General features: G+C 48.7%; 1 protein-coding gene across 1 annotated transcript in view; it reads left to right on the top strand.

Annotated features, from left to right (window-relative positions):
* The first annotated feature begins 4,377 nt into the window (after window positions 1–4,377).
* The window catches only part of SQOR (sulfide quinone oxidoreductase), a 114,605-nt gene continuing 104,606 nt past the window's right edge, over window positions 4,378–14,376 (top strand). The window contains exon 1 of the mRNA XM_082254042.1: window positions 4,378–4,412. The gene's annotated coding sequence lies outside the window, so the exon portion shown is untranslated. The remainder of the gene's footprint in view (window positions 4,413–14,376) is intronic.

The raw sequence follows: 14,376 nt of genomic DNA, 5'->3' as shown, positions 1-14,376 counted from the left end.
GAAAGTAAGGTGACGTATTTAGTCCATAATTGTGACAAAAAATCTTCATATAACAGATGCTGAATTCAACCCCGTGGTGGGTGTGGTGCTCGGTGACCCCTAAGGAAGGTAGCCCACTCACCGGAAATACCCACCCCACACAGGGGTATAGAGCGGGTATATGGATATGGCAGGTAATCCCTCAGTTGGATCCTGTTCCTCTCCGGGGGTCCTGGGGTAGGGGTATGACTGGAGTGCCCAGTAGGGCTCTGGTATGGTTCCTATAGGTAGGCCCAGACGTCAGGGGGGTCCGCTCGCATATGGGAGTATACTCCGGTAACAGCCAGGTATAACGGGGCAAGGTATGGGTAGATGGAAGAAAGAGGCCAATAGTGTAATACTGCTACAACCTTTTTATTGCATATAGACAAATAATTGGGTACTCACAATGATCCGATTTATAACGAGCGTAGTATAAGCCTTTGGAATGCAATGCGTTCCACGCGAATGCCGGAACCGGAAGTGATGCGATGGCGCTGTACGCGTTTCGTCATCCAACGTCTCCGCAGCGTGGGAATGACCTTGATCTCACATTAAAGTAGAGATCGATTAATTATCGGCAAAGCCGATATATCGAGGGCCAATCTGCACTTTTCCCAATATATCGGAATCGGCCCCTGAGGTTACCGATTTTGCAGATATTTCGGGAAAGTGCATCACTCCGGATGCCAGCAGCTAGAGGCATCACCCCGATACCCGTGTCCATAGCCGACGGTCGGCTGTCTTGTAATGACAACTGATGCGGGTGAAAAGCCACTCGGCTGTCATTACAAGGAGCGGGAGGGGACGTCCCCCCCCTCCTGCCGCCTTCCGCGGCTCGCCCAGGTGTTCCGTCCCACCGGCCTGCACAGCCGCTGAAGAGAAGAACCGATCAAATCTGCATTTAGTTCTGATCTGGTCTCTGTGTAAAAACCCGGAAGTGATGTCATGACATCACTTCCAGGTACTCTGCGCAAAATTCAAAAACATTACAGCATTCAAAACAGCCAAACTTGGCGTTTTGAATGCTTTTAAGTGCAGAGGAGGGGTTTGGGATCTTTTAGACCCCCAGATCCCTCTAGAAGAGTACCTGCCAAAAAAAAAATGTAAATGTACGAAAATATCGGGCAATATCGGCCGATACACGATGACCAAAATATCGGTATTGGCAATAAAGAAAACGATATCAGTCGATCACTAGTTTAAAGTCGATGTAAAATCCTAGAATCCACTCTATTACTGTTTTATATCATGTCCAGTGTGTGTGTTTCTGTAATTTAATTGTTCCAAATACCTTCGTACAGTGCCGCTCGGCGCTCAGCTGACCTCCCCTCTTCTCCCAGCTGTTAGCGGAGGATCTCGGCCCCTCCCCTCTGCAGTGCTCAGAGCGGGGAAGAGAGCTCCGGTGGGTCACAGAAGCACCAAGCAAGGTATTTGGCACAATTATATTACAGAAACACACATTGGGCATGATATAATACTAATAATAGAGTGGATTCTAGGATTTTACAAACACTTTTACTCGGTTCACACTGGGGATTCCTGACAGGCAGGGAGGGGGAGGGGAGAGAAGATAGCACATTCATGATAAGACCTCCCCCGAAAATAAGCCCTACTGTGTCTTTTGGTTCAAAAATAAATCTTATTTTCAGGGAAATGCAGTATGTGTACATGTACACTCAGGCGTTTATAGTAGTTTAGAGGCAATTGAGCTTAGAAGCATTTTTCTGAAAGCATAAATTTGCATTCAGGACTGTAGTTCTGGGGCATTTGAAATGCCAAATGCTTGTAACAGCGTGTAAACGCGGTAACTCACGTTTAAAAGCGCTTTAGTTTATAGCCGTTTTCAATGGAGAGAGGGGGGGAGAGAGAGAGAGAGGGGTAAAGGGGGATAGAGAGGGGGTAGAGGGGGGGAAGAGAGAGAGGGGGGGTGGTGGAGAGAGAGAGGGGGTAGAGGGGGAGAGAGGGAGGAGAGCGAGAGAGTGAGGGGGGAGAGAGAGAGACAGAGAGAGGAGGAGGAGAGAGAGAGGGGTAAAGGGGGATAGAGAGGGGGTAGAGGGGGGGAAGAGAGAGAGGGGGGGTGGTGGAGAGAGAGAGGGGGTAGAGGGGGAGAGAGGGAGGAGAGCGAGAGAGTGATGGGGGAGAGAGAGAGACAGAGAGAGGAGGAGGAGAGAGAGAGATGAGGGGGAGAGAGATAGGGGTGTGGAGAGAGGGGGGAGAGAGAGAGAGGGGAGAGAAAGAGAGAGGCAGAGAGTGGAGGGGTAGAGAGAGGAGGGGGGAGAGAGAGAGAGAGGGGGGACAGAGAGAGGAGGGGGAGAGAGAGGAGGGGGGAGTGAGAGAGAGAGGGACAGAGAGAGGAGGGGGAGAGAGAGAGGAGAAGGGGAGAGAGAGAGACAGAGAGAGGAGGGGGAGAAGGAGAGAGAGAGAGAGAGGAGGGAGGGAGAGAGAGGAGATTGAGAGAGAGGAGGGAGAGAGAGAGCGAGGAGGGGGAGAGGGAGAGAGAGAGAAGAGGGAGAGATATAGACAGACAGAGCGAGGAGGGAGGGAGAGAAAGAGAGGAGGGGAGAGAGAGGAGGGGAGAGAGAGGAGGGGAGAGAGAGAGAGGAGGGGGAGAGGGAGAGAATCACAAATAAAAAACAACAAATTATTCAGAAGAAAAATATGTTGAAGAATGGAGAAATAAAATAAACTTGAAGAAACTACCTGTTTACCAGTCACTGCAGAGAGACTCCAAACTGGCAACATACCTGGAGGTGCTACAAGACCCCAAAGACAGACAGATCCTGAGCCTGTACAGACTGAGCGCCCACAGCCTGGAAATGGAATTAGGACGGCACAGACAGACCTACAAACCCAGTGAGAGCAGATTGTGCCAGCAGTGTGACCAGGGGGTCCTGGTGGACGAGGACCACTTCCTGCTACAGTGCCCTAAGTACTCATCAGTGAGGGACACTCAATTCCAGAGACTTTTCCGCTTTCACCCCGGACTTCAATTCTATAGAAGAGAAGAGGAAACTCCAAATCTTACTGGGAGAAGAGGAGCCAATGGTAAAATAGCTGCACAATATGTGACAGCATGTTACAGACTGAGAGTGACTTGAAAAACTGAGGACTTAAAAATCCTTTACATGGACTTACCCCCCATTCCTCTTTATATTACCCATTACCCCCCCCCCCCCCCAAAACTCAACTGCTTTGGCAATGCTAAAATGTATTTGGTCCTGCCAATAAAGCTTATTTGAATTGAATTGACAGAGAGAGGAGGGGGAGAGGGACAGAGAGAGGAGGGAGAGAGAGGGGGGTGGAGAGAGAGAGGAGGGGGAAGAGAGGGAGAGACAGAGAGGAGGGGGAGAGAGAGAGAGAGGAGGGAGAGAGAGGGGGGCGGAGAGAGAGAGAGAGAGAGAGAGGGGTGGAGAGAGAGAGAGAGAGAGGAGGGAGAGAGAGAGAGAGGGGGGTGGAGAGAGAGAGGAGGGGGAGAGAGAGGGGGAGACAGAGAGGAGGGGGAGAGAGAGAGAGGAGGGTGAGAGAGGGGGTGGAGAGAGAGAGGAGGGAGAGAGTGACAGAGAGAGGAGGGGGAGAGAGAGACAGAGAGAGGAGGGAGGGGGAGAGTGAGAGAGGATAGGGAGAGAGAGAGAGAGAGGAGGGGGAGAAGGAGAGAGAGAGAGAGAGGAGGGAGGGAGAGAGAGGGGAGAGAGAGAGAGGAGGGAGGGAGAGGGAGGGAGGGAGAGAGAGACAGAGAGGGGAGGGGGAGAGAGAAGGGAGGGAGAGAGAGGTGGGGGGTGGAGAGAGAGAGAGAGAGAGAGGAGGGAGGGGGGGGGAGAGGAGGGGGGAAGAGAGAGATTCCTCCTACATTGCAGGCATTTGGGGAGTCTAATGATCTGTATAATCTGTTATCTGTCAAAAACGCAGTCACTCATCCTATTCCAATATGCCTTCAATTATGATTTAATTTATTGATAATTGAATTACAATTTACTGATAATTAAAATTGGATTTTTAGTTACAGATAATGGTCGTGTAATGTATTGGTAATAATAATGTTTGATCTGTAGATGGATCCGCTCCTGTCTGCACACATTGGGAGATATAAGAATGTGATTGATGCAGATTGTACACATATATATATATAGTGATCCGGGTATATATATAGGAGGGGGGGGGATGGGAAAGAACAATCGTTGGATTGTGTTGTGCAGTCACACGATGGCACCTCATAGCCGATCGCTCGCTATGTACAGGGTGCCATGCATAGAAGCAGCTGGACCCCGCCCCGTACAGCAGCCAATCAGAACAGTAGAAGGCTGTACAGGCACGTAGGGTGTTAGTGGGCGGAGCTCCGGGTGGGACATAAGCTGCGCCCCCGTCACTGTGTGCGATCCCCGGGACCGGGAGAGGTAAGATCGGCGGGGGTGTGATATGTGATCGATGTGTGCATGGGGCCTCCTCTGTTCTCTGTCAGTTCCCTGGTATCAGGGGAGGAAATCTTCTGCTACATGGTTACATTTGTGTCTGATCAGCAGTTGTATAGTTTGGTATACAATGTAACATATTGTACAATGTGTGACTGGCAGATAAAGATCTGCACTGTATCGGTGTATGGAGGATTCTGACAGTGATCCCTCCCACACCTTTCTAAGGGGTCCTTTGGGATGGTTGGACAGGCAGACGGTTGCGCCCCCTTATCCCTGTCTGCCCACCTAGAGAAGGGAATGCGGCCCCCATACTGCCCATCAACCACCTCTGAATAGCGATTCACCGCAGATCGTTCTCCAGAGGGCGAAGCCTGTGTTAGATTGGTGGTCAATGGAGAAGAGCCCCCTTAGATTGGAGGCAGGGAGGAGAGGAGCCCCATTACACTGGTGGTAATAGAGAAGAGCCCCCTTCGATTGGAGGCAGGGAAGAGAAGAGCCCCATTACACTGGTGGTAATAGAGAAGAGCCCCCTTCGATTGGAGGCAGGGAAGAGAAGAGCCCCATTACACTGGTGGTAATAGAGAAGAGCCCCCTTAGATGGGAGGCAGGGAAGAGAAGAGTCCCATTACATTTGTGGTCATTGGAGAAGAGCCCCCTTAGATTGGAGGCAGGGAGGAGAAGAGCCCCATTACACTGGTGGTAATAGAGAAGAGCCCCCTTAGATTGGAGGCAATGAGAGGAAGAGCCCCATTACACTGGTGGTCAAAGGAGAAGAGCCGCCATAGATTGGAGACAGGGAGGAGAAGAGCCTCATTACACTGGTGGTAATAGAGAAGAGCCTCCTTAGATTGGAGGCAGGGAGGAGAAGAGCCACATTACACTGGTGGTAATAGAGAAGAGCCCCCTTAGATTGGAAGCAAGGAGAGGAAGAGCCCCATTACATTGGTGGTGAAAGGAGAAGAGCCGCCATAGATTGGAGACAGGGAGGAGAAGAGCCTCATTACACTGGTGGTAATAGAGAAGAGCCCCCTTAGATTGGAGGCAGGGAAGAGAAGAGCCCCATTACATTTGTGGTCATTGGAGAAGAGCCCCCTTAGATTGGAGGCAGGGAGGAGAAGAGCCCCATTACACTGGTGGTAATAGAGAAGAGCCCCCTTAGATGGGAGGCAGGGAAGAGAAGAGCCCCATTACATTTGTGGTCATTGGAGAAGAGCCCCCTTAGATTGGAGGCAGGGAGGAGAAGAGCCCCATTACACTGGTGGTAATAGAGAAGAGCCCCCTTAGATTGGAAGCAAGGAGAGGAAGAGCCCCATTACACTGGTGGTGAAAGGAGAAAATATCCCTTAGATTAGAAGCAAGGAGGAGAAGAGCATCTTTACACTGGTTGTCAATGCTTAGACTGGTAGACGGGGGGGGGGGGGGGGATAGGCTCCATTACATTGATTTAAACCCCTTTTTAATTGGAGGCTAGTGGGGGAAGGGCCCCATTACACTGATGATCAATGGAGAAAACCCCCTTAGATTGGTAATCAGTAGAAGGGTCCCATTACATTGGTGGTCAATGGAGAAGAGCCCCATTACATTGGTGGTCAATGGAGAAGAGACCTTTTAGATGGGTGGTCAGTGAGAGAGGAGCCCCATTACACTACTGGTCAATGGTGATGAGCCATAATATATTGGTGGTCAATGGAGAAGACCCCCTTAAATCGGTGGTTGGGGTGAGAAGGGCCCCATTACCAGTGTGCTCCTTTAGAGTGATGGTCACAAGGAAGAATGTTCCTTACAATGGTGAACAATGGGGTGAATTCTCCTCACATTGGTGGACAGTAGAAAGAACCCCCCCCCCTGTATTGGTGGTCTCGGGAAGAATGTCCCTCTGGAACTCTGGGTGTTGCATTAGGTACAATAAGACAATCTATTCTATAAGGATCCATTTGTCATCCTCAAAGTTGCTGTTGAGTGTCCAGTATCGCTCTTTACCCTCCATAGTCTACCGGGCTGCACTTTTTGCCTGTTCAGTTATATTTTTCCTTGATAATGTTTAGAAATGTTGGGCATGCTGGAAGTCTGGATTCTTCTGTATAGCTGTATGGTATATGCTGTGCACCCGTGTCCATGTCTCTGTGTCTCTAATAATAGAATGTCATTGTGACCTTTGTGTGGTGACCTTACCCCAGTACAACACTAGAAGGTGAGAAAAACGTGGAAATGAAAGGGGTTCTAAAGTCCAATTATTTTTTTACCCTTACTCATTCCCTGCATTAAGGTAACAAAAAGTTCCTACTAATTGTTTTGCCCCCCCCCCCCTTCATAAATACTTGCCTCCTCCTCTGAAACAGCTCTACTCCTCTTACTCTTCTCAAAGGCTACACTAAGAGCAGTGGAAACCATTGGCTCCTGCTGCTGTCACACAAATCCTGTAAGGCGGGAGTGGGGGCGGAGCCAAGTCTTGCTTTATGTGTCTATGGACGCACACAGCCAGGCATGAGAACATGTTTAAATGGGTGCCCCCTGAGCACATGCAGAAGAGCCCCCAGAAGAGCAGGTAGAGGACTGCTCTGTGCACAGAGCAGCTAAGTATACCATGTTTTTTATTTTAATATTAAAAAATGCCTTTCTATCCACTTTAGGTCATTTAGACCCCATGCACGGGCGTATAAATTTATGGACAAAATATGCTGTTTTTATTTCTGCCAGAACTGGGCAGAAAAAAATGCTTATGTATATGCGTTTATGCACCTATGGCGCTGAGCGTAAATGCGTTCTACTGACTAGAACATTTTTGTATTCTGCCCATTGAAATACATTTATGCGCCAACGTGTGCATTGATACGCAAGTATGTTATGCTTCCAAACTCCTCTTAGAACGCACTTTTCTTTTTCTGCCTGTAAACGCTCCTCATGAAATACGTCTGTAAACACGTATGTGTGAATGGCCACATAAGCTAACATAGAGGTGCAGGAGTAAAAAAAAAAAAAAAAAATCACAGAACGCTTAGATAAGTGGCATGTGTACATGAATTTTAAAAGTAGAGTTCCAGCTTACCCCCTAACTACTCCTAAAAACGACTCCTCCCCCTCACTAACTGCTGACTAACCTGTTTAAAGCGGAACTCCACCCAAAAGGACCCACTCCTCTTGTACAATTGGCACTTTTGAGGAGCGGGGGGGGGGGGGGTGAGCAGGGACCTGATTTTGAGAAATACCGGCTCCCACGTCCGTTCCAAGCGCCACGGCGCATGGCAATGGAAGTTCTCTTCCCTCCCTCCCCTTGCAGTCTTCTGGGACACTGACAGGTTCCCAAAGGCTGCACCCACCAATCCAGGATGCACTGCGCGACTCGCGCATGCGCAGTGGGCACCCAGATGTGAAACTGCAAGCTGTCACAGCCGGGTGCCCATAGTGAAGATGCCCACACCGCCGAGGGAGGACGGAGGATAAAGACGGCTGGGGTGAGCTGACCGCTGGACCGTGGGACAGGTGAGTGAGTGGCTGTATTTTAAAAGTCAGCAGCTACACTTTTTGTAGTTGCTGACTTTTATTTTTTTAATGCCTGGAGCTCCTCTTTAAGAAAGTTGTATATACAGTAAACCTTGGATTGCGAGCATAGTTAGTTCCGGAAACATGCATGTAATCCAAAGCACTCAGGTGATTCGTTCCACAACCATTTATTCATAAGTCCTTCAGTTTATAGTCCGTATAAAAAGATTATAGCAATGTGATAGGTCGTGTAACCATAAAATGTCCATCCACAAATAGCCGCTTCCACAAGGGGATTGGAAGCAAAATCCAGCAGGAGCTACAGAGTATAAAAGAGAAGAGAGGCGCCTCTAAGTGTAGCAATATGGTTACTTTTAATGACGGTACAACATTTAACAACTCACATGGATGATGATTAAAGAGCTTGTAAACCTTCATAAAAAAAAAACCTGTTAGGGCTCTTTCACACGGCCGCTCCGTGTGTCCGCAAATCATCCTATTTTCTTGTGGATGATTTGCGGACATAATGTAAGTGAATGGCATTGCGGATGTCAGCGGAATACCATCCGCTGACATCCGATTTTCCTCCTTTCAGAACCCTATTTTTCCTCCGTTCAAAAAACGGAAAGGAAGGAAAATCGGATGTCAGCGGTGTCCCCATATACTTACATTATGTCCGCATATCATCCGCAAACGGATGGAATGATATGCGGACTTACGGAGCGGATGACACAACTGTCATCCGCTCCGTGAAAAAAAAAAAAAAGTCCTGCAGCGGACAAAAGTGGCGGATCGGCCGTCTGAAAGAGCCCTTAGACAAAGGCATAATGAGCTAATGAACATTGCATACTAGCTCATTATGAAATACTTATCTTAGATCGAAGCCCCCGCAGCGCCGCCTGCTCACTGGTGACACGGCTGACATGTTCATCCGTCTTCCTTCCAGGTTTGCGTCCTCTGGCCATATGATTGGCCGGAGCCGCAATGATGTCACATGATGGCATGCGCGCGGGAGCTGCCGTTTACGGCACAGGGCTCTGAAGGAATGGCACAGGCGGCAGTTCCTTTAGTACTTCGGCTATAGCGCGGGCCGGAAGCGGTTAAAAGAGGCACATCTTAGTATGCAGGCATCTGGGGAAAAGCTGTCCACATAGACCATCCTCCTCGCCACTGGCTCTCACTGCTGTCAGTCTGCAGTCGTGACCGGGAAAACTATCCTGCAGTAGAGCGATCTGAAAGCGAGGCTTCAAGCACTTGTGGAGTGCAGCGTGGAATGGATGACGTCGATGGCGGTGCGGAGGATGGTCTATGTGGACAGTTTTACCCCGGATGCCAGCATACTTAGATGTGCTTCTTTTAATCATCAACCATGTACCTTCATTAATGTAACCATATTGCTACACTTAAAGGCGCCTCTCTTCTCTTTTATACTCAGTTTTGACACGACGCTACTTGTATATTAAGACATCGCTTGTATATCAAGTCAAAGTTTATAAAAAAATTTGCTTGTCTTGCAAAACGCTCTGAAACCAAGTTACTGTCAATCCAAGGTTTTACTGTATTTACCTATTTTCAGGCCGCTCCAGCTTTAGTATCACTTTAACCCTAACTACTATTAAAATGCCCTCACACCCTAACTTGTGTAAGAAGGATGTATATAGTACTTACCTATTCTCAGCCCACTCCAGTCTGGTCACCTGATCCTCCCCTTTGTTAGCCAGTGCGTCTGCGGAGCAGAGAAGGGAGCGCTGACAACAGATAGGCCATGGGAGCCTATGAGTGATGTTACCACTACCAGGGATTCTAGCCATTGTCAGAGTGTTCCCTCCTCTCCCCTGCAGCCGCTGGCTGACACAGGGGATCAGGTGACCAGACTGGAGCGGGCTGAGAATAGGTTAGTACTGTATATACATCCTTCTTACACAAGTTAGGGCGGGGGGCATTTCTAATGATAGGGTTAAAGTAAGACCCCTTTCATACGACTCCGTTCCGTCGACGGAGCTGTTCTGCTCAGCGGGGGGATCGATCCGCCGATCCCCACTGAGCAGGCGGTGTCAGATCCCCACTGTCCCCTATGGGGGAATCGGATGTTCTCATCTGATCCGCCAGACGGATGGAAAATAGCGTTTCTATCCGTCCGGATTTGACAGACCGGATCGGATGTCAGCGGACATGTCTCCGCTGACATCCGCTGCCCCATAGAGATGCATGGGGCATCCGTTCAGATCCGCCTGAAAAACTGGCAGGTGGATCTGAACGGTCCGCATGTTTGAAAGGGGCCTTATACTAAAGCCTTTTTTTTTTTTAAAATAACAAACATGTTCTTTTTACCTGCTCTGCGTAATGGTTTTGCATTTTGCTGCACTCCTGACTCCTCCCTCCCTGATGGGTGCTTCCACAGCAAGCAGCTTGCGCTGGAGGCACCCAAGCAGGGGGGTTCCTGGACCGTGGCTTTGTGTGTCTATTCACACATGGAACTTCAGCGTGGCTCCGCCCCTCTGTCTCCTGATTGGCTCCCTGGCTGTGATTAACAGCAGTGGGAGCCAAAGTCTCCTACTGCTGCCGAAAGCCAATCAGGAGTGCGAGTCCCCAGAGAGACGAGGCTCTCGTGGACATCTCTGGATCGACAGGGGGCTTAGGTAAGTATAGGAGGGACTGCTGCACACAGAAGGTTTTTTTTTTAGAAAACCTTGTGTTTTACAACCACTTTAAGCCTAGTACACACGATCAGAAAACTGGATGAAAAATGCCACTTTCGAAGTGATTGTACGATAATCTGATCGTTAATACAAAGCTTTCGCGAGCCGATCATGACAGTTCGTCCAAGATTATCTGAAAAGGACAAACGTAAAACATTTTCTCGTATGATACCGGATCGCACAATTTTCGTTTCGGTCCTTTTCACACTTGTGCAACCTAAAAGTTCTGCGATTTTGCTGCAAAGTTTTTGCCGTGATTTTACCATCATTTTGACTGGACTTGAAGCGATGCCTGTGTAATCTTGAAGTCTAAAGACCTCAAAACAAATCAAAATCAGGCCAAAGTACTACTTTGAAGTTGTTGTGACTTGAAGTCGCACAGATATGAACGGTACTCATTGGAAATCATGGGGTACGACTTGTCATGTGACTTTGCAGTCCCAAGTCGCAGGACAAGTCGCACAAGTGTGAAAGGGGCCTTAATCAGTACAGTATTGGTCTAAAAAAAAATCAGAAGAGCAAGACTGTGCATGCTCAGAAACTAAAGAATACACTACAATAGAAAAAAAATACATTACATCCGTTCTGAAGTTGTATTCTGTTCTACGAGAATTTTCATAAGTTGAGCAACCACTTAATTCTCGTTATGAGACCAGCATGCCAAAAAAGAAAAAAACTAACAATCATTTGTCCGATATTCTCATTGTGTGCACCAGGTTTAACCACTTGCCGACTGCCGTCAGTATATTTACTGCGGCAGTCAGCCGCTCCTGGGCAAACCGACGTAGGGTTACGTCGCTCGCCCAGGAGCCTGTAGGGGGCGAGTGCGCGCCGCCGGAGGCGCGCTCCTGCCCCCGCTCGTTCACGGCATCCCCGCGCGTGTGACCGGCGGCTCCGATGTCCGCTGGCCACTCGCGATCCCGCTCAGGAGAGGGAGAAAGGCAGGCGGCTGATGTAAACACAGCCGTCTGTCATTCTCCCTGATGTAAGTGCAGAGACTATATGATCCTGCTATGTAGGATCATATGTCTCTGTAGTTACATCACTAGCCACACCCCCCACAGTTAGAAACACGCCCCCTAGGGATACATTTAACCCACTGATCACCAATAAAATTAACCCCTTCCCTGCCAGTGTAATTTTGACAGTAACAGTGCATATTTATAGCACTGATTACTGTAGTAATGTCACTGGTACCCCCAAAAGTGTCAAAAATGTCAGTCAAGGGTCCGATCTGTCCGCCGCAATGTTACAGTCCCACAAAAAAAAAAATCATAGATCGCCGCCATTACTAGTTAAAGAAAAAACAATAAAAATAACATAAATCTTTCCCGTAGTTAGTAAACGCAATAACTTTTGCGCAAACCAATCCAAATATGCTTATTGCGATTTTTTTTTTTTTTTTTTTTTTTTTTTTTTAAACCAAAAATATAGAACAGAAAACAAATTGGCCTAAAATGTTAAATTTTGATTTTTAAATTTTTTTGGGGGGGAATTTCATATAAAAAAAATTTGAAAAATATTGTTATTATTTCAAAATTTACGCTCTTTTTTTGTTTATAGCGCAAAAAATAAAAATCGCACAGGTGATCAAATACCACCAAAAGAAAGCTCTGTTTGTGGGAAAAAAAGGATGTCAATTTTGTTTAGGTACAGTGTCGCACGACCGCGCAATTGTCCGTTAAAGTTACGCAGTGACGAATCGCAAAATAGGGCCTGGTCATTGAGCAGCCAAATCCTCCGGGGCTTAAGTGGTTAAGCTGGAATTTCTTTTTAACTAAATATGTTAGCAGACATGGGCCATTAGTGATGCTGTAGTGTATGGGTTTTCCCTTTTAGGCTTCATGCCCAGGGCCGCCCAGGGGCAGCAGGCCCCAGGAATGTCATTACGCAGGCTCTGCAGGCTGTATAGCCTTTTTAAATATTGCAGACAAGTTTTAGACAATAATGAGAAAGCGAGGGATGTGCTTGAGAGGGGGCCAGCTGCAAGAACTCAGAGGAGGCAGCCGGCGGATCCTGTGTCACAATGATAGAGCAAGGAAAGATGGCAGTGCAGGACCCGGCACGTGGCAGCAGAGCAGCGGAACGCAGACGGGGGGGCAATGCTCAATTTGCTGGCTGTGAATATCTTTTTAAATATAACCCTGCAAAAAAATGCCAAGAGGAGACAAAAAGAAGATGAAGTTGTTTGTATATGAGTGGGAAATACTAGTTTGCATTGCATCATATTTTCGGAGGGCCTTACCTTGGTGTCGCAATGGTTCTACTTCCTTATGACCCTTTCTGTTACTTACTACTTACAAGCAGTCAAGGCACATCTTGGGCCTTCGATATCTTAAAGTGGAACTGAAAATGGGCAGGCAGGCAGGATTTTTAATACCGAAGTGACCTGCTTTGTCTCTTGCAATAAATCTACTTACCTCCCTATTCCCCCTGTATAGTGAGCTGCGCATGCACAACTTCAGACAGGACTCTTGCACATGAGTCTATGGACGCCCTCTCAGAACTGGATGACTGCGCTGCAGCCATCCTTTGGCTATATCACAGTCAGGAACTGGTTAAAGAGGACCTAAATCCATCAATTTAACTGTTTCCCAAAACTGTTATATTCAAGGCATGCCGGGAATGATAACTGTCACAGTTGCTCTGTGAACTGAACTGTAAAGCCACCCAATGGCTGGTGTCACTTATTACTTGTGCAGCGCCACAGCAAGTTTAGATCAGAGGCTAAGATGCAGGGCCGCGACAAGGGGTGGGCAGGAGGGCCGGCTGCCCTGGGCACTGTGGTATCATGTGAAGAAGGGGGGGTCAACCCAAACAGATCGAGGGGGAAGGAATTTGTATTGGAAGGGGGCATTTGAGGGGCGGCAAGGGCTAAGTATTGTTTTAGGGGGGGAATAGGAGGGGCATGGGGGGGGTTGTAATAGTGGTGATTTAGGCTCCATGTACACGGGACGTTAGAAAAAACGTGCTGCAAAGCTAGTTCTGACGCCGGGAAAAAGCAGCTGTTAAACGTGCTTTCAGTAGCTTTTTTCATTGGCGTTATTGCACGTTTGGCCACGTTGCTTTTAGCAACGTTTTTTCTGCCTCCATTCAAAATAAATGGTTCCCTATGGGAGCCTATTGATTTGAATGGAAGGCGCACCGCAAATCGGATCAGGATGATCCGACTTGCGGTGCGACTTGCGCTGTGACAATCTTGAAGGAGAACTCCATGCCAAAAATGGGAATAAAAACTGCGTGGCCCCCCCCCCCCCCAGGTTCCAAACCAGGCCCTTCGGGTCTGGTATGGAATTTGAGGGTTTTTTTCGGCGTGGGGTCCCCCCCAAAATCCATACCAGACCCTTATCCGAGCATGCAGGAAGGGGGAGGGGACGAGCGAGCGGCCTCACCCCCCTTGGACCATACCAGGCCACATACCCTCAACATGGGCTCTGCACCCCCCACCCCAAAGCACCTTGCCCCCATGTTGATGAGGACAAGGGCCTCATCCCCACAACCCTGGCCGCTTGTTGTGGGGGTCTGCGGGCAGGGGGCTTCTCTGTATCTGGAAGCCCCCTTTAACAAGGGGGCCCCCCAGATCCCGGACCCCCTCCCTATGTGAATGGGTATGGGGTACACTGTATCGAGCCCACCAGGAAGCCAGCCCGGCACACCGCCAATCACAGGCAGCGTGTGAGTGTGCAGCTGCCTACTGGGAAATGCCTCAGTGCCTGTGATTGGCGGGGTGCAGCGTCAGCTTCCTGGAGGGCTCGATTCGAACAAAC

This window comes from Pelophylax lessonae, assembly GCF_965119305.1.
Source record: "Pelophylax lessonae genome assembly, chromosome: 4".
Lineage (NCBI taxonomy): Eukaryota > Metazoa > Chordata > Amphibia > Anura > Ranidae > Pelophylax > Pelophylax lessonae.
This window is presented reverse-complemented; position numbering and strand designations above follow the sequence as displayed.